The 23,371-nt window shown below is 37.4% G+C and overlaps 1 pseudogene; it reads left to right on the forward strand.

The window, feature by feature from the left end:
- The first annotated feature begins 72 nt into the window (after positions 1 to 72).
- On the forward strand, positions 73 to 22,505 carry LOC127626389 (guanine nucleotide-binding protein-like 3; annotated as a pseudogene).
- Positions 22,506 to 23,371: the final 866 nt, after the last annotated feature.

A 23,371-nucleotide genomic window follows, 5' to 3' on the forward strand; every position in this document is an offset into this window, starting at 1 on the left:
AAGCGGAAGTGAGGAAGATGCCCACGCGCTGCTCTGTGTGAGACTGTAGCGCGTGCAGTATCAGCAAGAGATATGAAGAGACCAAGTGAGTAAAATTCTGAAATAACTGTAATTATTTACACATTTGAATCACTCTAACATAAGGTAAAGCGTGACATTAGTGCAATTATTCGTTATAAGGCAACGACAAACTAACAGGAGCACGCATATGTTAGATTTCGGCTACTTTGGTAAAACTCTGTAACGTAACTCGCACGTGTCTCTCTTTTAGAGTTGAGGAAGGCGAGCAAGCGCGTATCATGCGATGCGCCAAACGCTTCAAAATACAGAAGAAGGTAAGATATTTCAAGTTTTAAGACTCATAATATAAGTTATTTTATGCCTGGCCATTGTCATCAAACGTCGTCACATTAGCTTAGTTTCACAAAGCAAAGTGTCATGGTAACAAGGTAATTCCATGGTGTCCGAAGGTACATCTTAGAGTACTAACTAAATAACTTGGCATTCGAATATGGTAATCATTCATTACTGTGGTATTACCATGAGACCATCTCACTATGATACTGCATCTGTTTTTGTTTGTTTGTTTTGTGTAAATTATGGCGGTCCCAAATTCGATTTTTAATATTTAATTTTTTTCTAGTCAGTTTAAAGGAATATTCCGGGTTCAATACAAGTTTAGGTCAATCTACAGCATTGGTGGCATAATATTGATTACACAAAAAATATTTTTTTTTACTTGCCCCTCCTTTTCTTTTCACACACAACCAAAAATCTGGTTGTGTGTGATTAAGGCAATGCAAGTAAATGGGACCAATCCGTAAACATTAAAATGCTCACCGTTTCAAAAGTATAGCCACTATACATAAACAATAGGCATGTTAACCTGATTTTAGTGTGATAAAATCACTTGCTAACCTTTTCTGTGTAAAGTTATATAGATTTTTACAACTTTGTTGCCATGACCATGTTATGTCAACACCCTAAAATGATTGTAAAAAAAGACTATTTAAACTTTATAGCACAACTATTACATTAGTTTTAACAGATGAATGAATGTAAGTGCTTTTATAAAAGTATAAGCTTCACATTTCTACCTTTTAAACCCTGCAAAAATGTTCATCACTGTAACCTTGATTTTTGCCTTTTATTTATTTATTAAACATTATGCCACAAATGCTGCCAATTGAGCTTAACTTGTATTGAACTCAGAATATTCCTTTAATTTCCTGTGATTTCATTAGCCTATTTCTTCTATGTGTTGTGTGTGAAATACACGTGGGCCTGTTAATATACATATTTAAACTAAAGTCTGTCCTTCTTTTAAGCTTTTTCACGGTACCAACATTTCAGTATTCGGTACCAATACCAGTGAAATTTCACAGTACTCGATACCATTTTCGGTACCAAAGCAAAAACAGGTTACTAAACAACACTCTTATTAACAAAGTCTACAAAACATTAGCAGCAGAACTAAGAACAGAAATATGCCATTGAGTAACACTTTAATTTAAATATATTATTTTTTAATTATAACAAAACTGAACAATGTATGTTTAAAGTATTTTTGAAGACTTATATAAGATTTGCTTCAACTTTTGCAACTTTTACTTTAAGTTTTTACCAAGTACTAAAAAAACCCAGAAATAAACAAGCATACAATAGAATAAAAAACAATTTCCAAACTAATGTGCAAAGTGTTTGTATTAATAAAGCTGCATATTGCCATTTTTCTTCACAATAAGAAATGCACAGTGACATATATTATGATTAAATAAGTTCTAATCTAGCTGCATTAATCGTCCCCGAGGCAGAGTCTCTCTCAGCCGGGTGCAGTTTCAATCTCTCCCCCTTAGATCAGGACATTCGCGCAACTCATTGAAGAGGCACCGACCACACAGAGAAATGCCAGTTTCTGAGTTTATAGTTATTAACATGATCTGCTTCTGTATTATTTGAACTTTAATAAAGCTATAACACATTAAATATAACTGCATTTGTAATGCCTGGATGTTTCCTTTAAAGAGCTCCGGCCCCGCTTATTCCACAACGAGACTGCTTCTGAATTTATTTATTTTTAAAATTCCCTAATACTTTGGGATCTACATAAAATGAAGCTGTTAAAGTTTAGAGTGCATCTGGACTGTGATCTGTGTAATTCTTCCTCTCCTCCGTCAGGCGTGAACTGCAATGCTGCTCTCGCGCGTCATTAGTTTAATATTATTTAATTTTACATTAAATGAGATCAAACGACTATTCGACAGTGAAAAGTTTTCTCGTAATTTTTTTTATTTTCGATAATGTCGACTAATCGTTTCAACCCTAATGCAAATGATATTATGCTTTTAAACTCACCTGCTTTGGTTGCTTCAATTAATCCAGGTGTCTTGTCTTTCAGGTGCTTTATTAAGTTTGATGTGTTTCCTCCTCTTGTCAGAAAATTGCGAAAGCACCGTTTACAAATAGGTTTTTGCTGATCTATGATGTTTCCCTTTTCATCAGACTCAAATACAAAGAATTTCCAAACCTGGCTTTTTCCACTTTTCTTTTCGACAAGATTCAGTTGAGACTCTGCAGCAGCAGCTACTTTGCTTGTCGTCATCTTTTGCTTGTTGTTGTCACAGTTCTTCCTGACACTCCCAGCACTTACACTCCACGTTCTCTCTCCCGAATACTAATCACCCGCACCTGAAACCTGTTCCCACATCAATCAGCTTCACAGCATATAAGCTCCACTCTCCCGTCACTCTTTGTCTGGTCTCCCACGTTGATCACAGACTCACTTACCTGCTTCCTCTCCTAGACGTTTCATGGTCTTCGTCCAGAGCTCCTCGCTCCTTTGTTCCAGCAACGTTCTACGTAGTTCTCCTCTCCAACGCTCCTGCGTGTTCAAGCTCCTCACTCCATCGCTCCATCGTCAAGTTCCTGTGATCTCCTCTCCATTGCACTGCGGTGTGCACTCAGGTTCACCAGCTCCCCTTAATCCCTCAATAAACTACACCTCTGGGTTTAACACTACCATCGAGTCTGAGTATCTGTTACAGTTGTGAGCGTTAAGTTCCCGACTCTGATTGTGTACTGGGTAGACCCGGTACTCGGTACTCCGATACTTTCAGAAATTCTGGTATCGTAAACATTTTTTTTGTTTCTGTACCGACTTGGTACCGGAGTACCGGCATATTTGACAACACCATGTAAACATGGTTTTTAATAGATGATTCATAATTAGTTTATTTGTTTATATTTATAGCAGTTGTTGTTGTTGTTAAAGCACATTTGCGCTATATAAATATTTTTTCACGTCAAGGTTCGAGAACATAACCGTAAACCATGGAAAGAGGCTAAGAAAAAAGGTATAAGCAGAAAGCCAAAGAAAGATGTTGGGGTACCAAACAGCACACCTTTCAAAGAGGAAGTGCTTCGAGAAGCTGAACAGAGGAAACAGGAGGTATGATAAAATTTCACAAGTAATAATTTGCTTGATAATGACCCTCATAAACTTTTTTGTTACTGGACAATTACTGCACAGGAGGTTATATCTTTGCACTAAACAAATGTATCATCAAATGTGGTTCTTCTAGCTTGAAGCCTTGAAAGAGCAAAATAGGATTATAAAGCTGGAAGAAAGAGCAGTAAAGAGGAAGAAGGAAAAAGAGGCAGGTGGCACTGAAGCCAAACCAACAGCTAAGAAGGCTAAAAAGGTAAATAAGGTGTAAATGCTGACACAGCAAAAAAGAAAAAACCCACCTCAGTTTTCACAGACTACATTGTACAGTTGCAGGGGGAGAATGCTTAAATAGCAAAGGCCACAGCAGCCAAAAAGTTCTAAAATGTTTAGATGCTGCGAGCTGAAAAAGGCAAGTTAACAACCAGCAGAACATGCACAAAACTTTTATATTGACTACAATATGTTCTTTAATTGGTATGACCATAGTCATCATTCACAGGGTTGATCTTAAGTTCCATTGAATTCTTCTGCAGGTGATTGAGGCCTCTGAGGTGATAGTGGAGGTCTTAGATGCCAGGGACCCTCTGGGCTGTCCTCAGCTAGAGGAAACCATCCTGAAGCATGAGGGAAAGAAAAAACTAATGTTCATATTGAACAAAATAGGTACAGTCCCCCTTGCATTGCCTTTGACCGATAGACGTTTTATTGACATATACATTGATTACTTTTCATTTTTTTTATTTTCTCCCACTTTTTCTCCCCAATTTGGAATGCCCAATTCCCAATGTGCTCATAAGTCCTCGTGGTGGCTTAGTGACTCGCCTCAATCCGAGTGGCGGAGGACCAATCTCAGTTGCCTCCATGTCTGAGAGTGTCAATCCTCGCATCTTATCACATGGCTTGTTGAGCGCGTTACCACAGAGACATATTGTGTGTGGAGGCTTCACGCTATTCTCTGCGGCATCCACGCACAACTCACCATGCACCCCCACCAAGAGTATGAACTCCATTATAGTGCCCACAAGGAGGTTACCCCATGTGATTCTGCCCTCTCTAGCAACCGGGCCAATTTGGTTGCTTAGGAGACCTGGCTGGAGTCATTCAGTATGCCCTGGATTCAAACTCACGACTCCAGGGGTGGTAGTCAGTGTCTTTACTCACTGAGCTACCAGGCACAAAAATACATTGATTCTTAAAAATATTTTTATTTTATAGATCTTGTTCCTAAAGAGAACTTAGAGAAATGGCTCAAATACCTTGAAGCTGAATGCCCAACTTTTGTCTTCAAAGCATCAACACAACTGCAGGACAGAACTGTGGTGTGTATGAGCGGTGGTGCTTTCTAGACTAAGAATTTGATCTTAATTCGAGGAGCTGAACTTCAAAGTTCACATTCTTGTTTTCTTTTACAGCAACAGAAAAAGCAGAGAGTATCTAATGGTGTTTTGGATCACAGCAGAGCAGCTTCATGTTTTGGCAGCGATTCTCTCCTACAGACACTTTGTGACTTGGCTAACAAGACAGATGACGAGAGCATGCTCAGAATTGGTGTTGTCGGTAAGATTTGTTATTGTATAGACCACTGTAGCACTGGGTGGTAAGTTGCTATATGCCATGCAACGGAAGAAATGTCAACCGGTAGAGATTGTACTGTATTGTGGTTGATGCAAATGCAAAAATACAGAGTGGGACTTTCCAAAACATTTCAAGATGAGAAATTTAGTTTTTTCAAGTGTTGAGTTAGTTTTTAAGGGGTGTAAAACAGAAGGAATGTTAAGTTGCTTAGTGATGTTGTGACTTCCTGCATTAAGATAGAATTAAATTAATTTGCAGTCACAAGAGTTCAGAACTTTTTATGTTATTTACAAAAATACAGAATATAAATAATTTTAAATATTTAATACACTTGACTGGATTATCCAATAATAGGTATTACTACAATGTAATAAAAGCATTTATTTGTTGAATGTGAATTTTGACCTTAAACAAGGCATTTCGAATCCTGAACCTAGTTTAAGTCATTGCTGACCCTCATTACCCAACTCTACGTGTTATAATTTAATATATTTGTATAACACAAATAATCCAATATTAAGGTGCCTTACACTGTTGCTTCTTCAGGTTTCCCTAATGTAGGAAAGAGCAGCATCATCAATAGTCTGAAAGGAATCAGAGCATGCAACGTTGGTGTTCAGAGAGGATTGACCAGGTAAAGCTTTTCCATTTATTTATTTATTGCCATGTACAGTGTTCCCATAATCATTGAAAGCCTGGAAACATAATTAATTGACCTGAAAAGTCATGGGGAAAAAAAACAACTTTAATGGTAACTTCAGTTTGCCAGTAAAAAAGTTTTCTTTGAGGGTAACCACCTGTGGGATTAATTTGTATGAACGTTACTAGGTATAGGCCTGTTGCGATTTATTAAATAACCATCTGATCGAGGTTACTTGAGAACCATGATCATTGGGCATTCTAATTCCATTCACATTTTAATGCCCAAATAAGGGAATTTTAAGATAATATACTGTTTAACTGCTATGGATGGCACGTTTGTGTGTCATTTAGTTGAACTCTGAGTCTGAGCATCACTGATCCGCACTACTGAGTCGTGCGGACGTCAACCATCTCCTGTCCAGAAGAGCCTCAAGCGCTCTGATGCGTGCACTGTATAAACGGTGGCAGTGAAGGCAAAGTGCTCCGGTTTCACTAAACGATCGCGTAATGGCAATTGTTCCTGGTTCATACACGGAGTGACACAGAGGAAACGCACGCTTCTGTGGAGTGATGAAACAAAATTTCGACGGTTTTGCTTCATGACAAATAAGGGCTTGTGGGTTTAATCAGAGCATTAAAATAATGTGTGAAAGTGAAGAAATTAGGACAGAAATATTTTTCTATTAATATAATAAAATATTAATATATATTTTTTTTTTTATAAAAATATAAAATTAGTTAAAAAAACAACAGTGTAAATGTAAAATTGACCAAAACTAAAGATGACTAAAAAGAGAGACATAAAAGAATTTGAAATATTTTGATTTTTAAAACTTTATTTTTAAGTTTTTAAAGCCTTAAAATTAAATCACATCCCTATTTTATTATTTGATTTATATATTTCAAGTTAAATGTGTAACAATGACTTCTTAAAGTGTATGAAGCACACATGCAGAAAAAAACACACCTTAAGAAATTTGACAAATTATAAGACAGTTAATAGTGAAAGCAGTAAAACAGACAATTAATCATCATAATTTGTTTGGCAATTAATCATTAGCCAAATTTCATAATTGTGACAGCCCTACTAGGTAACTACCGCTGATGATATATGAAGTGACCTCCCTTTAGGGTCCATTTGAATCTCAGATGTTTCTCGTCTTATTGGTTTACAAATATCTCATATGAATAATAATTTTTCAAGGATTGGTTCCTGACAAACAAATGTAAATCTACTCCAAAACAAAACTCGATAAATTACAGTCCATTCAGACCCCTTAATTTATTTTCACATTTTACAATGCATCCGGAAAGTATTCAGAGCGCTTCACTTTTTCCACATTTTGTTATGTTACAGCCTTATTCCAAAATTGATTAAATTCATTATTTTCCTCAAAATTCTACAAACAATACCCCATAATGACAACGTGAAAGAAGTTTGTTTGAAATCTTTGCAAATTTATTAAAAGTACAAAACGAAACAAATCACATGTACATAAGTATTCACAGCCTTTGCCATGACACTCAAAATTGAGCTCAGGTGTATCCTGTTTCCACTGATCATCCTTGAGATGTTTCTGCAACTTGATTGGAGTCCACCTGTGGTAAATTCAGCTGATTGGACATGATTTGGAAAGGCAGACACCTCTCTATATAAGGTCCCACAGTTAACAGTGCATGTCAGAGCACAAACCAAGCCATGAAGTCCAAGGAATTGTCTGTAGACCTCTGAGACAGGATTGTATCGAGGCACAGATCTGGGGAAGGGTGTAGAAAAATGTCTACAGCATTGAAGGTCCCAATGAGCACAGTGGCCTCCATCATCCGTAAATGGAAGAAGTTTGGAACCACCAGGGCTCCTGGAGCTGGCTGCCCGGCCAAACTGAGAGATCGGGGGAGAAGGGCCTTAGTCAGGGAGGTGACCAAGAAACCGATGGTCACTCTGACAGAGCTCCATCGTTTCTCAGTTTAAATGAAACTCATTTCTCAGTGGAGAGAGGAGAACATTCCAGAAGAACAACCATCTCTGCAGCACTCTACCAATATGTATGGTATAGTGGCCAGACGGAAGCCACTCCTCAGTAAACGGCACATGACAGCCCGCCTGGAGTTTGCCAAAAAGCACCTGAAGGACTTTGACCATGAGAAACTAAAGTCTCTGGTCTGATGAAACCTTTGGCCTGAATGGCAAGCGTCATGTCTGGAGGAAACCAGGCACCGCTCGTTACCTGGCCAATACCATCCCTAAACTGATGTGGTGGCAGCATCATGCTGTGGGGATGTTTTTCAGCGGCAGGAACTGGGAGACTAGTCAGGATCGAGGGAAAGATGAATGCAACAATGTACAGAGACATCCTTGATGAAAACCTGCTCCAGAGCGCTCTGGACCTCAGACTGGGGCGAAGGTTCATCTTCCAACAGGACAACTCTGAATGTCCTTGAGTGGATCGAGTTGAACCCGATTGAACATCTCTGGAGAGATCTGAAAATGGCTGTGCACCGATGCTCCTCATCCAACTTGATGGAGCTTGAGAGGTTCTGCGAAGAAGAATGGGAGAAACTGCCCAAATATAGGTGTGCCAAGCTTGTAGCATAATACAAAAAAAGACTTGAGCAAAGGCTGTGAATGCTTATGTACATATGATATTTTAATTTTTGAATTGTTTTATAAATTTGCAAAGATTTCAAAACAAACTTCTTTCATGATGCCATTATGGGGTATTGTTTGTAGAATTTTGAGGAAAATAACACATTTAATCAATTTTGGAATAAGGCTGTAACATAACAAAATGTGGAAAAAGTTAAGCGCTGTGAATACTTTCCGGATGCACTGTATGTTGTATTCTTATGCTAAAATGCTTTATTTTATTTTTTTCACATCAGTCTATATACTCCTTGACCCATAATGTCAAAGCAAAAATCTGATTTTGTATAATTTTGCAAATTTATTAAAAAGAAAAAAATGAAATATCACATTGACATAAGTATTCAGATCCTTTGCTATGACACTTGAAATTTAGCCCGGGTGCATCCCATTTCTCTGGATCATCTTTGAGATTTTTCTACACTTTGAGTGGAGTCCACCTGTGGCAAATTCAATTGATTAGACATGATTTGGCAACACACACACCTGTCTATATAAGGTATCGCAGCTGAAAATGCATATCAGAGCGAAAACCAAGCCATGAGGTCAAAGGAACTGCCTACAGAGCTCAGAGACAGGATTGTGTCGAGGCACAAATCAAAATATTTTGGCTGCATTGAAGATTCCTAAAAGCACCTTGGCCTCCATAATACTTAAATGGAAGAAGTTAGAAACAACCAGGGCTCTTCCTAGAGCTGGCCACCCTGGCAAACAGCAATCGGGGGAGAAGGGCCTTGGTAAGAGAGGTGACCAAGAACCTGATGGTCACTCTGGTTGAGCTCCAGAGATCATGTGTGGAGATGAGAGAAACTTGCATTAAGACAACCATCAATGGAACACTCCACTGATCTGGGCTTCATGGCAGAGATGCCAGACACACAAAAAGATTATCTGGTCTGATGAAACTAAGATTGAACAGTTTGGCCTCAATTCCAAGCATCATGTATGGAGGAAACAAGGTACCGCTCATCACCTGCTCAATACCATCCCAACTGTAAAGCAGGGTGGTGGTAGCATCATGCTCTGGGGGGTTTTCAGCAGCACGGACTGCTCAGGGTTTAAGGAAACCTGAATGCAGCAAAATACAGAGATATCCTTAATGCAAACCTGGTCCAGAGCACTCATGACCTCAGACTGGGCCGAAGGTTCCTTCCAACAGGACAATGACCCTAAGCACACAGCCAAGACAACGCAAGAGTGGCTTATGGACAACTCTGTGAATGTCCTTGAGTGGTCCAGCCAGAGCCCAAACTTGAACCCAATCGAACATCTCTGAAGAGACCTGAAAATGGCTGTCCATCGACGGTCCCCATCCAACCTGACAGCTTGAGAGGATCTGCAGAGAAGAATGCTAGAAACTCCACAAATCCAGGTGTGCAAAGCTTGCTTTATTATACCCAGTAGGTCTGTCAAATTAAAATGAGAAAATGTGATGAATTTAAGAAATAAAAATACATATTTGAACGCTAAAACTGTGCATTAAAATTTTGGTTGTGTGCAAAGCACTGCCGATGACTTTGGATCGATCGTATTCTTGCGCTCAAAAAGGCTAGACAGCACAACAAATACAGTTTAACAGAAAGCAGGTGTCTCAGGATCTCAAAACAGCATCTAAAAAAACAGCACTCCTGCATGAGAAGCAGAATAAACTTGGTCGTTGCGTCTTGCTCTCTCATAAGTGTTTCTCATATTAAGCAAATTTTTATTTTTTTTTAAATGCTTTGTCAGGAAAGGAGTTCCACTTAGAAATGTGTGTCTTGCTAATCTCTCGCTCTCTTCCGTTCTGTCCATCTGATTGAAAAGCCCCGGGCGTGGGCTCATAGTTTGAGCCGTTTCACCACCGAGTTTAGCCGAATACCACTGCTATCTGAGAATATTGCTACCCTACATACAACTGTAATTAATATAAAACAATGTGGTATTTCACTGTTATTATGAAGCTTATGTCTGGAGTAGTATACTGTGGCATCAGTGCAAGTGTAACATCATGTTGACTGCCTATTGAAGCATTTCCCCCCCTCATTTTACTTTTGTCTTAACATTTGAGAATATGGACTGACTAAAACTTATTTTATGCACATTAGTTGAAAATAGAATGCTGGCATGTTCTTTTCAATAATATAATGTTGCTGTATGGTTTATGTATTTAATGCACCCTCTTGTGGACAAAGGAAACAACGTCAATTTAAAAATCAGCTGACTTAAAAATGTGAATTTATTTTTTCTGCCCAATTGACAGACCTAATACCCAAAAAGACTTGATGCTGTAATAGCTGCCAATGGTGTTTCAATTAAGTACTGAGTTAAGGGTCTGAATACTTATGTCAATGTGATATTTCAGTTTTTTCTTTTTAATCAATTTGCAAAGTTATCAAAATGGCTTTTGCTTTTTCATTATGGGGTATGGAGTTTAGATTGATGTAAAGCATTTTAGCGTAAGTCTGCAGCATAAAATGTGAAAATAAATTAATGGGTCTGAATACTTTCTGAATGCAGTGTATTGTCCACCGATATAGGATTTTGCCGATAACCGATTAATAGTTTTTTAAAATTGATACTGAATGAAAAAACAACATTTAAAATAGGGATGCACCGATACCGCTTCTCACTTCCGATTCTGATACTGGAAATCTCTGTATCGGCCGATCCCGATCTGATACCAGTGTTGTTTTTTTGCATAATCAGTTTAGAATATCTTTACATTATTGTGTGGAACTAATTGGGAGTACTCTTTAATATGTAAAGAAACACAAACCTCTAACTACACATTATATCAATATAAATGTATAGCTTATTAGAGAAACACTTTATTATTAACTAGTAGAGCCGTGGCTAAAAGTATTGGCAGTGACATAAATTTGGTGTTTTGCAAAGTTGCTGCTTCGGTATTTGTAGATAGTTTTTTACATGTTTCTATGGTATACTGGAAAAAAATGATAAGCATTTAATAAGTTTTAAAGGCTTTTATTGGCAAAAACATTCAATATATGCAAAGAGTCAATATGTGCAGTGTTGACCATTGTTCTTTGTAACGTCTGCAATTCACTCTGGCATGCTGGATATCAGCTTCTGTGCCTATTCCTGACTGATGGCGATCCATTCTTGCCTTCTTTGTGCTCGGAGTTGATCACAATTTGTGGGCTTCTGCTTGTCCTCTCACCTTTTGAGGATTGACCACAGGTTCTCAATGGTATTAAGATCTGGGGAGTTGGCTGGCCACGGATCCAAAATTTCAATGTAATAATCTCAGAGCCACTTCGTTTTCACTTTTGCCTTGTGACATGGTGCTCCATGCTGGAATATGCACAGATCATCACCAGATTGCTCCTGGATGGTTGGGAGAAGTTGCTCTTGCAGGATGTTCTGATACCATTCTTTATTCATGGCACTGTTTTTGGGCAGAATTGTGAGAGAGCCCACTCCCTTGGTTGAAAAGAAACCCCACACATGGATTGTCTCAGGATGCTTCACTGTTGGCAGGACGCATGGTAGCGTTCTCACCTTTTCTTCTCCGGACTATCAATTTTCCAGATGTCCCAAGCAGTCGGAAGAGGGCTTCATCAGAGAAAATAACTTTGCACCAGGCTTCTGCTGTCCAATCCTTTTAATTCCTGCAGAATTTCAGTCTGTCCTTGATGTTTTTCTTGGAGAGAAGTGGCTTCTTTGCTGCCTTTCTTGACACCAGGCCATTGTCCATAAGTCTTCGCCTCACTGTGCGTGCAGATGCACTCACACCAACCTGCTGCCAATATTGAGCAAGCTCTGCACTGGTGGTGACATGATTCCATAGCTGACTCCTCAGGAGGACATGGTCCTGGTGCTTGCTGGACACTCTGGGATGTCCTGAAGTCTTCTTCACTGCAGTTGAACCTCTCTCCTTGAAGTTCTTGATGATCCGGTAAATGTTTCTTGCATTTGTTTGCAGCAATTTCCTTGCATGTGAGGACATTTTGATGCAAATCAATGATGGCTGCACGTCATTCTTTAGAGGTAACATTGCTAACAAGAACAATGATTGGAATCACTTGTTCCCTCTTATAGCAATCAGTCTGCTCTTATAATCCAATCAGATTCACCTGACTTGTACTTGTTCACACTTTCCCAGGTGCTGCTGATTTGATTAGTGAAATTATGTTAGCTGGTCATTTTGTGCCAGGGCCAAAAAACAGTGAAATTTGGGTTTCACTGTTTGTTGTTCGGGAGTAGCACGCAAATATTGCGCACTGCCCTGAAGGCTAAAAATAGCCGCGAGTGTGTGTAAACAGAGCAGCACCATTCACTGACGTGCTGGTGCTGTGCGTGCCTTTTATATATTTACTTCTTAAACACAGCCTTTTGTGAATCACAGACATCTTCAAGTGGCTGATCACTTCACTTGTGGTGAGGGGTCTTTAATATGAAACTGGGCAAACTAGTGAATTGCAATATCTTATGCTATTTTTAACGCTTCTATAAGATTCAGTAATATTTTTGTTTGTATTTTGCGCTGTTACGCTCGTTTAAATTCTCCAAAAATGTTGTCACACACACGGATCACTTGATGATTATCTAATCAAAATTACAAAAATACGTATTACTGTGAGTATAAATCATTTATTAAAATCTGAGTTTCTGATTTGTTTATACATTTCTCTTGACTGCATGAAGATATTTTTCTCAAATTTCTCACTAACTTTAAATACTTAGCTGGCTAAAGCATAAACGTGACTGGATCTAAACTAATGCAAATAGATGGTAATACATTTTATTTAAACATTTATGTTGGACTTTTGTGTTTTTTGTCACATTGTTCTAACTGCTTGAGGGTAGCTTTAATGTTAGCTTCCTCTCAGCCTAGTCTGCAAACATACTGCTGTTCTTTATTAATGCAGCATCTATTCAAGAAATTAATTACTTTATAATGATATGACAACATGTATTGTATACACACCTTTTAGTTGTTGGTGTTTTATATCTGCATTGTTCAGCTCCGTTAAGTGTTCCTCTGCATTCAATGTGCAGTCTCACGTGTCAAAACAACCGCCTACGAGGCATCAATGATCGTTTTTATTTCGCCTCTAGAGGCCGCTCTCATACTGTATAATGACAGCGCGCCCTTCACAGTTGCTCCAGTACCGGACACAATGGGGGAAATTATCGGTGTGGATTTTTGCAGATAACCGATAGTTCCAGAAATCGTTATCATTGCCAATTAATCGTCAAAACCGACATATCGGTTGACCTCTAGTCAAAAGGTCTGGGAACCCTGCATGTTGATATGAATTTGAAGCATGATGAACTGTATTGATCTGACCATGACATGAAGTCTTCAATCAATCCAACACTGAACTTCAAATCCCACCATGCATTGTATGTACTTAATTGCATTGTGATACTGCTCCCAAAACAGTCTTCCACCTTCCATACAGATGTATGCAGGAAGTGCATATTTCTAAGAGAGTGAAGATGATTGACAGCCCAGTGATCATGGCAGCCTCTTGTAACCCAGGAGATATTATGGCCCTCAGGAGCCTGCAGGTGGAGGAGAAAGAAGAGAATCCACTGGAAGCAGTCAGGACTTTACTCAAACAGTGAAATCAGCAGCATGTAAGGAGAAGAATGTTTTTTATATTTCAGTCCACATTTACACATTCATACTTTATTTCTTAGACCAGGGGTCTGCAACCTATGGCATGTGTGCCAGCATTGGCACGCGGAGGGGTTATGGTGAGAGAGGAGTAGACTGTTTTACTTATATAAATTCCGCACCTGCATTCCATTCTACAGCTTGATGTAATCCGCCCTCATGATCATGCAGCATGTTTTCATGAGCTGAATGGGTGGCTAAACAAAAAGTTAAAATGCGACTAGACTGCAGTATACCTAACAGACTTGTGCAGTGCGTGGAATCCATTTGTGCATCACGAGCTGGCAGCGCTACACCTTCGGTTAATCACACAAGTAAACGCGCCCGCTTTGCTTCGGTCAGGGTGTGTGAATGACGGCTTACCTTCCGTAAGGAAAACGCCACTATTAATCCTTGATTTCCAACTCACCATGTAGGTACACCCAAGGACTGATTAAGACCTGAGAGGCCCACTGGCCGGTACAGCATGGAGGCCCCCATGTCGTGACTACGTTCACCTTTATGCGCTACAGAAAGCTTGGCTGATTTGGTTGGATTTTTCCAATAGACAATGTCTGACATGGCCATTTATAAACTCTTTCAACTGCTTTTATTTTCAGCAAACTTAACATGTGTAAATATGTGTATGAGCATAAAAAGATTCAACAACTAAGACATAAACTGAACAAGTTTCACAGACGTGTGACTAACAGAAATTAAATTTATATATATATATATATATATATATATATATATATCATGAAGGAGGGAATGAATTTATTCACACACAATGTATTTTCCTGGATAACTAAATACCCGACTGGTAGATAATGCACAGATGAAGTAGGTTCTTTGCCAGAGAGATGTTGACAACTGTTGTAAAACTATCTTTCAAAATGTTGAACACATTTTAATTGCATTTATTTTTGTTTCCAGTTTCATTAGAATTTTTAGTTAAAATAAAGTTCTACGTTTGAAATCAATGTGTCTTGCTTTATTGTGTAGGCTTAACACTAACCCTGCTTAATGAATATTACCCCATAGTAGTACCACCTGTCGTCCAACCAGCGCTATTACGTAGTTCGTCGTTTTTTTTCTGCAACCAACGGACCATTCAAAACTTGGTCGACTAAGATTCTTCTCACCGACTAACCTTTGGTCGAATATCAGGGGGCAGCCCTACTTTAATAGTGTTTAGCCTCCCATTCATCTGCGTGATCATGTGGAAGGATTACATTAAGATGTAGATTGGAATGCATGTGCAAAAAACTTAATATAATAAAAATAGCCTGCTCCTCTCTTGCTGTTGCTTGCGTACTTGTGATTACAATGACATAAGAAATATTTATGATTCCATACAATTGAGTGATCAGTAATCAATTAAGCAAATTTGTGACATTAACTGTTAACTTATTTTGTTCAAAAGGACAGGCTTTCTTTCATTAAAGCACTTAAGATGCTCTGTGAAAATTGACATAAATCCGGCACAGCCATTGACTAGGAAAATATAAAATGGCACTCCATGTCAAAAAGGTTGCCGACCCCTGTGTTAGACCATATATCCATCTGTTTGTAAAAACAAGCAAACATTCTTTGATAAGAAATTATATTTATTGTAATAATTGTTTTACTATATTTTATATTATGCTCTTAAGTGCATTACCGTAGACACTGATTTCAAAATCAAATCACTTTGTCACACTACCTGGTACACAAGTGCAACAGTAGGTGAAAGTCTTGTGTGCAGTTCAGAGCAACATATAGCAGTCCTGACAGTGATGAGACATATACCAATTAGAATAAACAACATATTTACACAACACATTTACACAACACAATTTACTTTTCAAATGTACGCATACTTACACAACACTAATTATATATAATGTACAGTAAACAATACACATACAATAAAAATAAAAGAGTATATAAAAAAATATATATATAGTAGTTGTATTGAGGACAATATATTTGACAGTCCAGTGTGAAATATAAGATTAATAAAGTGCAGTGCTGATTATTGATCGTGAGAGATTTTCGAAAGTCTGGTTCCTTGGGGGAAGAAGCTGTCATGTAGTCGGCTGGTGCGGGTCCTGATGCTGCGATACCACCTGCCTGATGGTAGCAGTGAGAGCAGCCCATGACTCGGGTGGCTGGAGTCTCTGATGATCCTCCGAGCTTTTTTCACAAACCGCCTGCTTTTTTCACACCCGCCGATTTTGCTTGCTTTTTCAAACAGATGGACAGATCTTAATTATTTTCTATGGTAATTGCCAGCATGTTGCAGGTGGTATCTATATAGAGCAACTTGAATTAAACACATAACATTCCTTTTACTTAGTTTTACATAACTTTTCATATGTCTATTTCAGATAATGCTGCAATATAATGTCCCAGACTACAGAAACTCTTTGGAGTTCTTGACCACATTTGCCAAGAAACGAGGCTTCCTGCAGAAAGGTGGAGTACCGAACACAGAGCTGGCAGCTACAACATTCCTCAACAACTGGACAGGGTTCGTTTTGGACCGTAGTCGTAATTTCAGATGATTTAATGCTGACATATCTCTGTAAGGGTGTGAGTTCGAGAGGTCATGAGCCCTTGCCAATTGGAGTCAGTCAGTTTATAATCAATCATACAGATGCAGTGGTACAACGGTGTATGACCTGGCGAGTTCTGATGAAAATCATATGAATTATCATGCTACGTAGTCAGAGGAGATTGTTTTCCTGGTTGCTGCAATATCCTGGAAGTTACTGCACAATTGTAACATGTCACAGTTGTAATGCCCATATTTTCAAAATGTGTAAAAGTTTAATAAAAAGTTAACGTATATAGTTTTCAGAAATTGTGTGATTGTTATTGCCATATAGATATAATCCATATCCCTGCATATAATCAGTGACTTAAGTCACTTGGTTTGAAATTGTGAAAATCTGTGTAACAGTCGGGAGCTCTTACAGCAAGCTATGCTGCCCTAACAGACCTTGTTACTGCACAAGCCCTCTATATTTGTTGCACTTAATTGCAGAATTGTTCTTCCTGTCATGTTGTTTTAGGGCTAAACTGAGTTATCACAGCAGAGTTCCAGAGCGACAGGGCCTCCCCTCTTTCCTCTCTGATGCCAAGGTGACAGATCTGCAATCAGGTTTGGATATGGACAAAGTGAGGAAAGGCAATGAGGATGTTATCAAAGGTATGTCTCAGATTTTGTTGAATCGATTTATATCTGAAATCTTCCTATAGTATTAATTTAGCAATTTTTTTGAACACATCAGAAAATAAAAATTTATTTTTGTGTATTCATGAAAATGTATCTGTTGTCAGGTATGGGATTTCCAAATTTAGCAAGCAGTATAAGTTTTAACTCAAAGGGCTTCACTGCTGGTGTGCTCGATGTAAGTGAGCTGCCTAAAGAGACGACGTCAACAACAACCACTGATGTGAAGGTGGTGGACATGACCGCCAACACGGAGGAGGTACTTAATATTCGTATGAGAACTATAAATGCTCTGTAATGACAAATTTGACTTCTGGAGCACCTTCTGTTATCTTAGACTATGAGAAATGATGAGTCTGTTATTTACAGATGTCTTTGATGACTATCTAATCCAACTCTGATCTCTCTGACAGAGGTCTTCTACCTTGAGACTAACTCAGTGCAAACATACTCTATGCAAGTATGCAGACACAAATGCTTTGGCAATACATTGCAAGTGTGCTGTCCCATTGTACATATGCAATGTGTGTTGGGGCACCTGCACGCTATCCCTCTATTTGTCTTATGATACTGCACCCTCCTTTTGTCCCGTATTGAAAACTATTCAAAATACATAAATTCTTGATTAGTGTACAATGGCACTAAAGACCCCCCTTAATGAAAGTTTTAAATGCCAAGGATGCCTCAATTTGTTTATTTCAATCACTTTTGACATTTTAAAATATCTTAACAAGGGCTGCACAATTAATCAAAATAAAATCGAAACCGCGAATATGACCTTGTGCGATAATTAAATTGCAACGGGCTGCGATTTAATTAAATAAATAAATAGTCTGCTCCCAAGTTTAATTGCGTGGCTCTGTCCAGTCTATATTAAATTAGAGCATTATTAAAAAAAAATTCAGAGAGGTTCTGTGCTCCACAACTCCCTCTCATGCTTCGAGTAACAGAAGTGCTCTGAGTTTGGTTCCATTTCTCACTAAACGCTTTATTTACACTAAACTGGCGTGTCCTGCATGCAGCGTTATTTTTATTATTATCTGCGGTAGCAGCATCTCAGTCTCCTCAAGGCACAGGTATCATAATAATAATGCAGTATACAAGATTGGATATAATTCAAACATCTTTATTAAATGCTTGCTGAGCAAACGCCATTAACAGTTAACACATGCCGAGTCCAGCAACATCTCTTTCTCCATTCTCCGCTCATTTGTTTACTTCACGAGTGAGCGTGTCGCCCTTATTACACTCTCCAATGGAAACAAGTGAAAGCGGAACTAATATTACCAACATCCAACAAAATGAAAAGGAACATGCATATAATAAATCAATATAAAATATTTAGTTACTATAATATAATGCATTGCTAAATTAAATATAATAAAACAATTAATACAAATAATTCAATTTAATGGTGACAAACTAACCACAATTTTCAATTTAAATGTAATTACCCCAATGGGTTATCAATTCAACTTCAGTTTGACATTAAGCCTCATTCTTTAGGACTATCTTATATACAGTAAAGAATAGTTTGTATAAGCCAACTAGATTTTAAGGCCTAGAATAAAGAGTTAAAATTATATTTTGTGTATACTGAATTATTCAATCAACCAATGTTATTTTTGACAGCAAAAACTAGGCAACAACTATGGTTTTACAAACAGGGACATTTAGTTAACAGTAACATTGAGCAGAAAGTTTACATATAAAAATAATTTTTTACAGAGCTGATAAAAGTTAAATGGTCAGCATCGATTGATGAAATGAAAAGAAAATTGGAGATCGGTATTGGATGTTGTAATCCTGATTGGAGCATCCCTAATATTCAAGTTGACTGTGTTTCAAAATCTAATGTTGATGATTAGTGGGCTGAGATCCTGTCACAAAATGGACAAAAATGGGTACATGGTGGATGGTAACATTTGAATATGAAGAAGAATTCGTTTCACTGTTTATATATTTATTTGTTTGTGGTTGAACTGAAAAAATGTCTCAGTTTGGTTCTTTTTAAGAGGGTTCAAGTGTGAAAACCCCAGCAGCCTTTTTGCAGTTGAACATTTGGAAAACATTACCATCATAATCGCAGTTCAAATCGCAATATTTTTCTAAATAATCGCAATATGACTTTTTGTCCAAATCGTGCAGCCCTAATCTTAACTATATTACAACAATTTCTGATTTGTTGTTCTTGTAGAAAATAATTTAATACATGCCTACTTGACAAATAAATATATATTGCCTTTTCCATCAGTCAGAATGGGCTCACTTTGCCCATCCAAGGAGACAAATCCATTTGTTGCAGTGATACAGGGGTTTAGGAAAGTGTTGTGATAGTTCTTTCTGCCATCTAATGTTTTAGGAGAAAATATTCAGTAAGTCTATTACCATATTGTACACTTTCATATAAAACATGTTAGTAAACATATTTATTATCTTCATTGAAAAATACTCTGTGTATTTGGACATGTGCACAAACCCCATTTGAGAGGAAAGTATGTGTTATAAATGTGTGGGAAGCAGGAGAAGGCAGATGGGAGATTCGGATCTAAATGCGGTTTTAATAACAAGCGAAGAAATAAACAAACACAGGTACAAATAAAAAGTCCACAATGGGAAAATCAAACTAAACACTATATAAAGTCCAGGAGTACACAAAAACATCAAGGGCAAACATGAAAGAACAACAGGAACAATTAAATGACATGTAACCATACAACGAACGACAAAGGAAAACAACAGGGTTTAAATACACAGACACAATGAAGACTAAACGAGACACAGGTGAGAACAATGATAAGTGCAGGCAGTGAGGGAGGCCGGGAATTGTAGTTTTTTTAGACAAAGACAAGTGAAATACGGAGCGGACAACAAGGAAAATGTGACATGGAACGGGATAAGTGACACGTGAAACAGAAAACACGGGGCAGACAACACGGAAACGTGACAGTATGCAGCTTGTGGGTAAGATGCAATACCCATTGGAGCAGTTGAGGAAGCTAGAGAACAGTATGGGGCTAGGGGCTAAATTTGAGAACATTTGAAATAAGTTTTAATTAAATGTGATTCATAGATGTACAAAAAACGATTTAAAGCTGAATAACAACCACAAAGTCAGAAGGTGAAATATTGACCTGTTAACCCTTCATCGGTCTTGCTGATGTTTCAGACCCATTTAGAACCATTTTAAAAACTGGTCAAAATAACCTGCAAGACCACAGAAGGGATAACAAAATGAAACATTTTGTGTTATATCTCTAAACATTTGTATACAAAAAAAAATTATTTATTTTTTTTGTTTGTTTTGATGGTCCTGACCATCTATTGGTTCCATTGGACCAACTATTGGTTCCATTACCAAAACTTATGCAGCATTTATAAAGTATGCTATACCTGTCTTGGGTCATAAATGACACTCAGACAATAGGAGAGCTAGAGGAAATTCTGGTGGAGCTTTTGACTGATAGGAATGTGTATGATGTGTTTTGAGATTGTGGAAAGAGCTGGTCAGTTTGAAATGAATTGGATCCAAACATTGCATCCGAATATATACATTGTTCACTCAAGCAAAGCAGCACCATAATTCATGAATGAAATGGTTTACTTAGATTTGCAACCAGTCCCAAGTGTTTTTAACTGCCCCATACTTCAATAAAAGTTCCTTTGTAAACAATTATCTGATGGTTGTAATTAACATCATAGTTGGTGATCATTAACTACAAATGGCTTTCTTTTGTAGATAAGTTGGTTTTTAGTGGGTTTTGTCACGGACATGATACGCGTCAGGTGAGTTCAGGTGTGTTAGTGGTTCCATCTGCAAGGTCCAATTGTATGGCAAGAACAGTATTAGTTAGATCGTCATCTGCTTGGAATATATTGGATTTAAAAACAAGGCATATATCCAACATATGTAATTTTAAAAAGACTCTAAAACAGATTACAATTAATAGTATTACATCAGTTAATTTGTGACTGTTTATAGGTACTGATATTGTCAAATGCTGTATGAGTGTGAATGTGTATACGTGGATAAATGTATACATACGGTAATGTTATATGAATGTTATATTTATGTATGTTATATTTGTGTATTTTAACTGTACATATGTTTCAGTACTTTTATGGGCCCCAGGAAGACTAGCAACCACATTGTGGAAGCTAATGGGGACCCAAATAAATAAATAAATGGCTGCACTGTTGGACTGATGTGTTGTATTTAGCGCTAAAAATGTCAACAAAAAAACGTAACCTGCTTCGAGGTGAATCACATTACAAACTTTGAGTTGAAGCAAAAAAAGTATTTGAAAATAAAACAAAAGACAACGTACTAGATGTCTTTCAGTGAGGGCATGAACTACAATCTGATGAAGCATTGCAAATGACAATCAAATTAAAATATAAAACTTTTAAAGTTGTTGATTCTAGAAAATGTTAAAAAAAAATTGCAAAATATTCAGATATTTCATTGGAGAGTAGGAAAACCATCCCGATTGCATCATTCATAGTACATCATTTTAGTGGGTGGTCACTGCAGCAAACAATTCTCTGATTGGTGGAGCGTTTCAGGAATTCCACAATTAAACACTATTTCTAAAAAAATTGTTTTAAATAATGCAACTCTCTGTAGGTCTGTCTTTAAAGGTTTATAATCATTAAAAATGGATTTGCCTATGGAAAAACGAATGAGATTTTTATTTCCATTTTTGCTTTCAATTTAACTTCCATAAAGGATAGTAAGAACACCTAAAATTTCGTTTGCATATCTAAAAGTATTTGCGTTCATGTGACTTGCAAAGACTGTTTCAGGGCTTATTCTGTTTGATATATATAATGTGCATGAATACCTCAATACAGTAACTGACTATGATGTTAAAATGTTGATTGGAACTCTTTGTTTTCAAGCCTGAGTTTGAAAATCCTGTTTCCACAATGGTGACAAAGATATGTCAATTAACACAGAAGAGTAAAGGTATGTTGTATTGGTATTACCTTTTAACACTTTTGTGTCATTTTCTTCTACAAGTCTCTGTTTTATTTCTCATCTCCTACAGACAAATCAGCTAAAACTGTAAAGTTTATCCCCATCAACACTGACCTGACTTCAATTCAACAGAACAACAACAATGATGATGCATATGATTTCAACACAGACTTTGTGTAAAATGGTAGCAGCAGGGATTCAATGAGCAGAGATCTGTTTTTGGCACAGTGTTTGTGTTCTTTGTGTTGGCAGATTAACATGGACTGAAAGGTATCAGGTTCTGGAACAGCACCCAGTTTGAGTGCATATTATAGGATATCTGAATCTACATAAGCGTCTGCTGATGTTAACCCTAATTTTGTGTCTATGTATTAAAACAATATGATTGTTCCATCTGATATTTGAGATTTCAATCATTTGACTATGTAATTCCATACTCTTGCATTGCATACAAAATTTATATTTTAATGTATTTTATAGTTTCTGTTAGAACAATTTTCCATTATGTTCAAATGGACACACTTTCCCCTAAGCTTAAGCTTATGAAGGACGAAACGAGACTTGCTGAGGTAATGTAACCAGTGAAGCATAATCATAAAACAAAAAAACATGCATCTATAGAAATGTTTATAGTACTACAGAATACAAATGTAAACAAAATTGACCATACAAAAAAATAAGTGGTTAAAGTGTTGTCAAATACTGGATTATACATTTTAAAATTTCACAGGTCTGTGTGTTGAAGACATAGTTTACTCTTTAGTTTAAATTGCCATAATTTACTAATGTCGTGTTGTTTTAAACCCGTATGACTGACTTTCCTCTGTGAAACACCAAAGGGAATGGTAGGCAGTGTTAGCCTCAGTCCCACTTTCATTGCATCGTTTTTTTTGCTTTTCCTTACAATGAAAGTGAACAGTGACTGAAACTGAACTTTCTGCCTAAGATCTTCTTTTGTGTTCCTTGAAAGGAAGTGCTGTGGGTTTGAAACAACATGAGGGTGAGTAAAAAATGTTTTTGGTTAATTAACCCTGTAAGCTCTGAAGCTTTCTTAAATATCTGATGAAATTAAACTAAAATATTGAGCTAGTAGTGCGTCCACAGTTTTCCACTGAAATGGGAAGATACATACCACGGACATAACACAAAATGTAATAGTGTTATAACTTTAGACGGCGAATGCTGAGGTAGTGCATTGGTGCTAAATGTTGCATCCTGGCCTTTGTTGTTTCAATGTTAGTCCCAGTAAATTGAGT

This window comes from Xyrauchen texanus, chromosome 32, assembly GCF_025860055.1.
Source record: "Xyrauchen texanus isolate HMW12.3.18 chromosome 32, RBS_HiC_50CHRs, whole genome shotgun sequence".
Lineage (NCBI taxonomy): Eukaryota > Metazoa > Chordata > Actinopteri > Cypriniformes > Catostomidae > Xyrauchen > Xyrauchen texanus.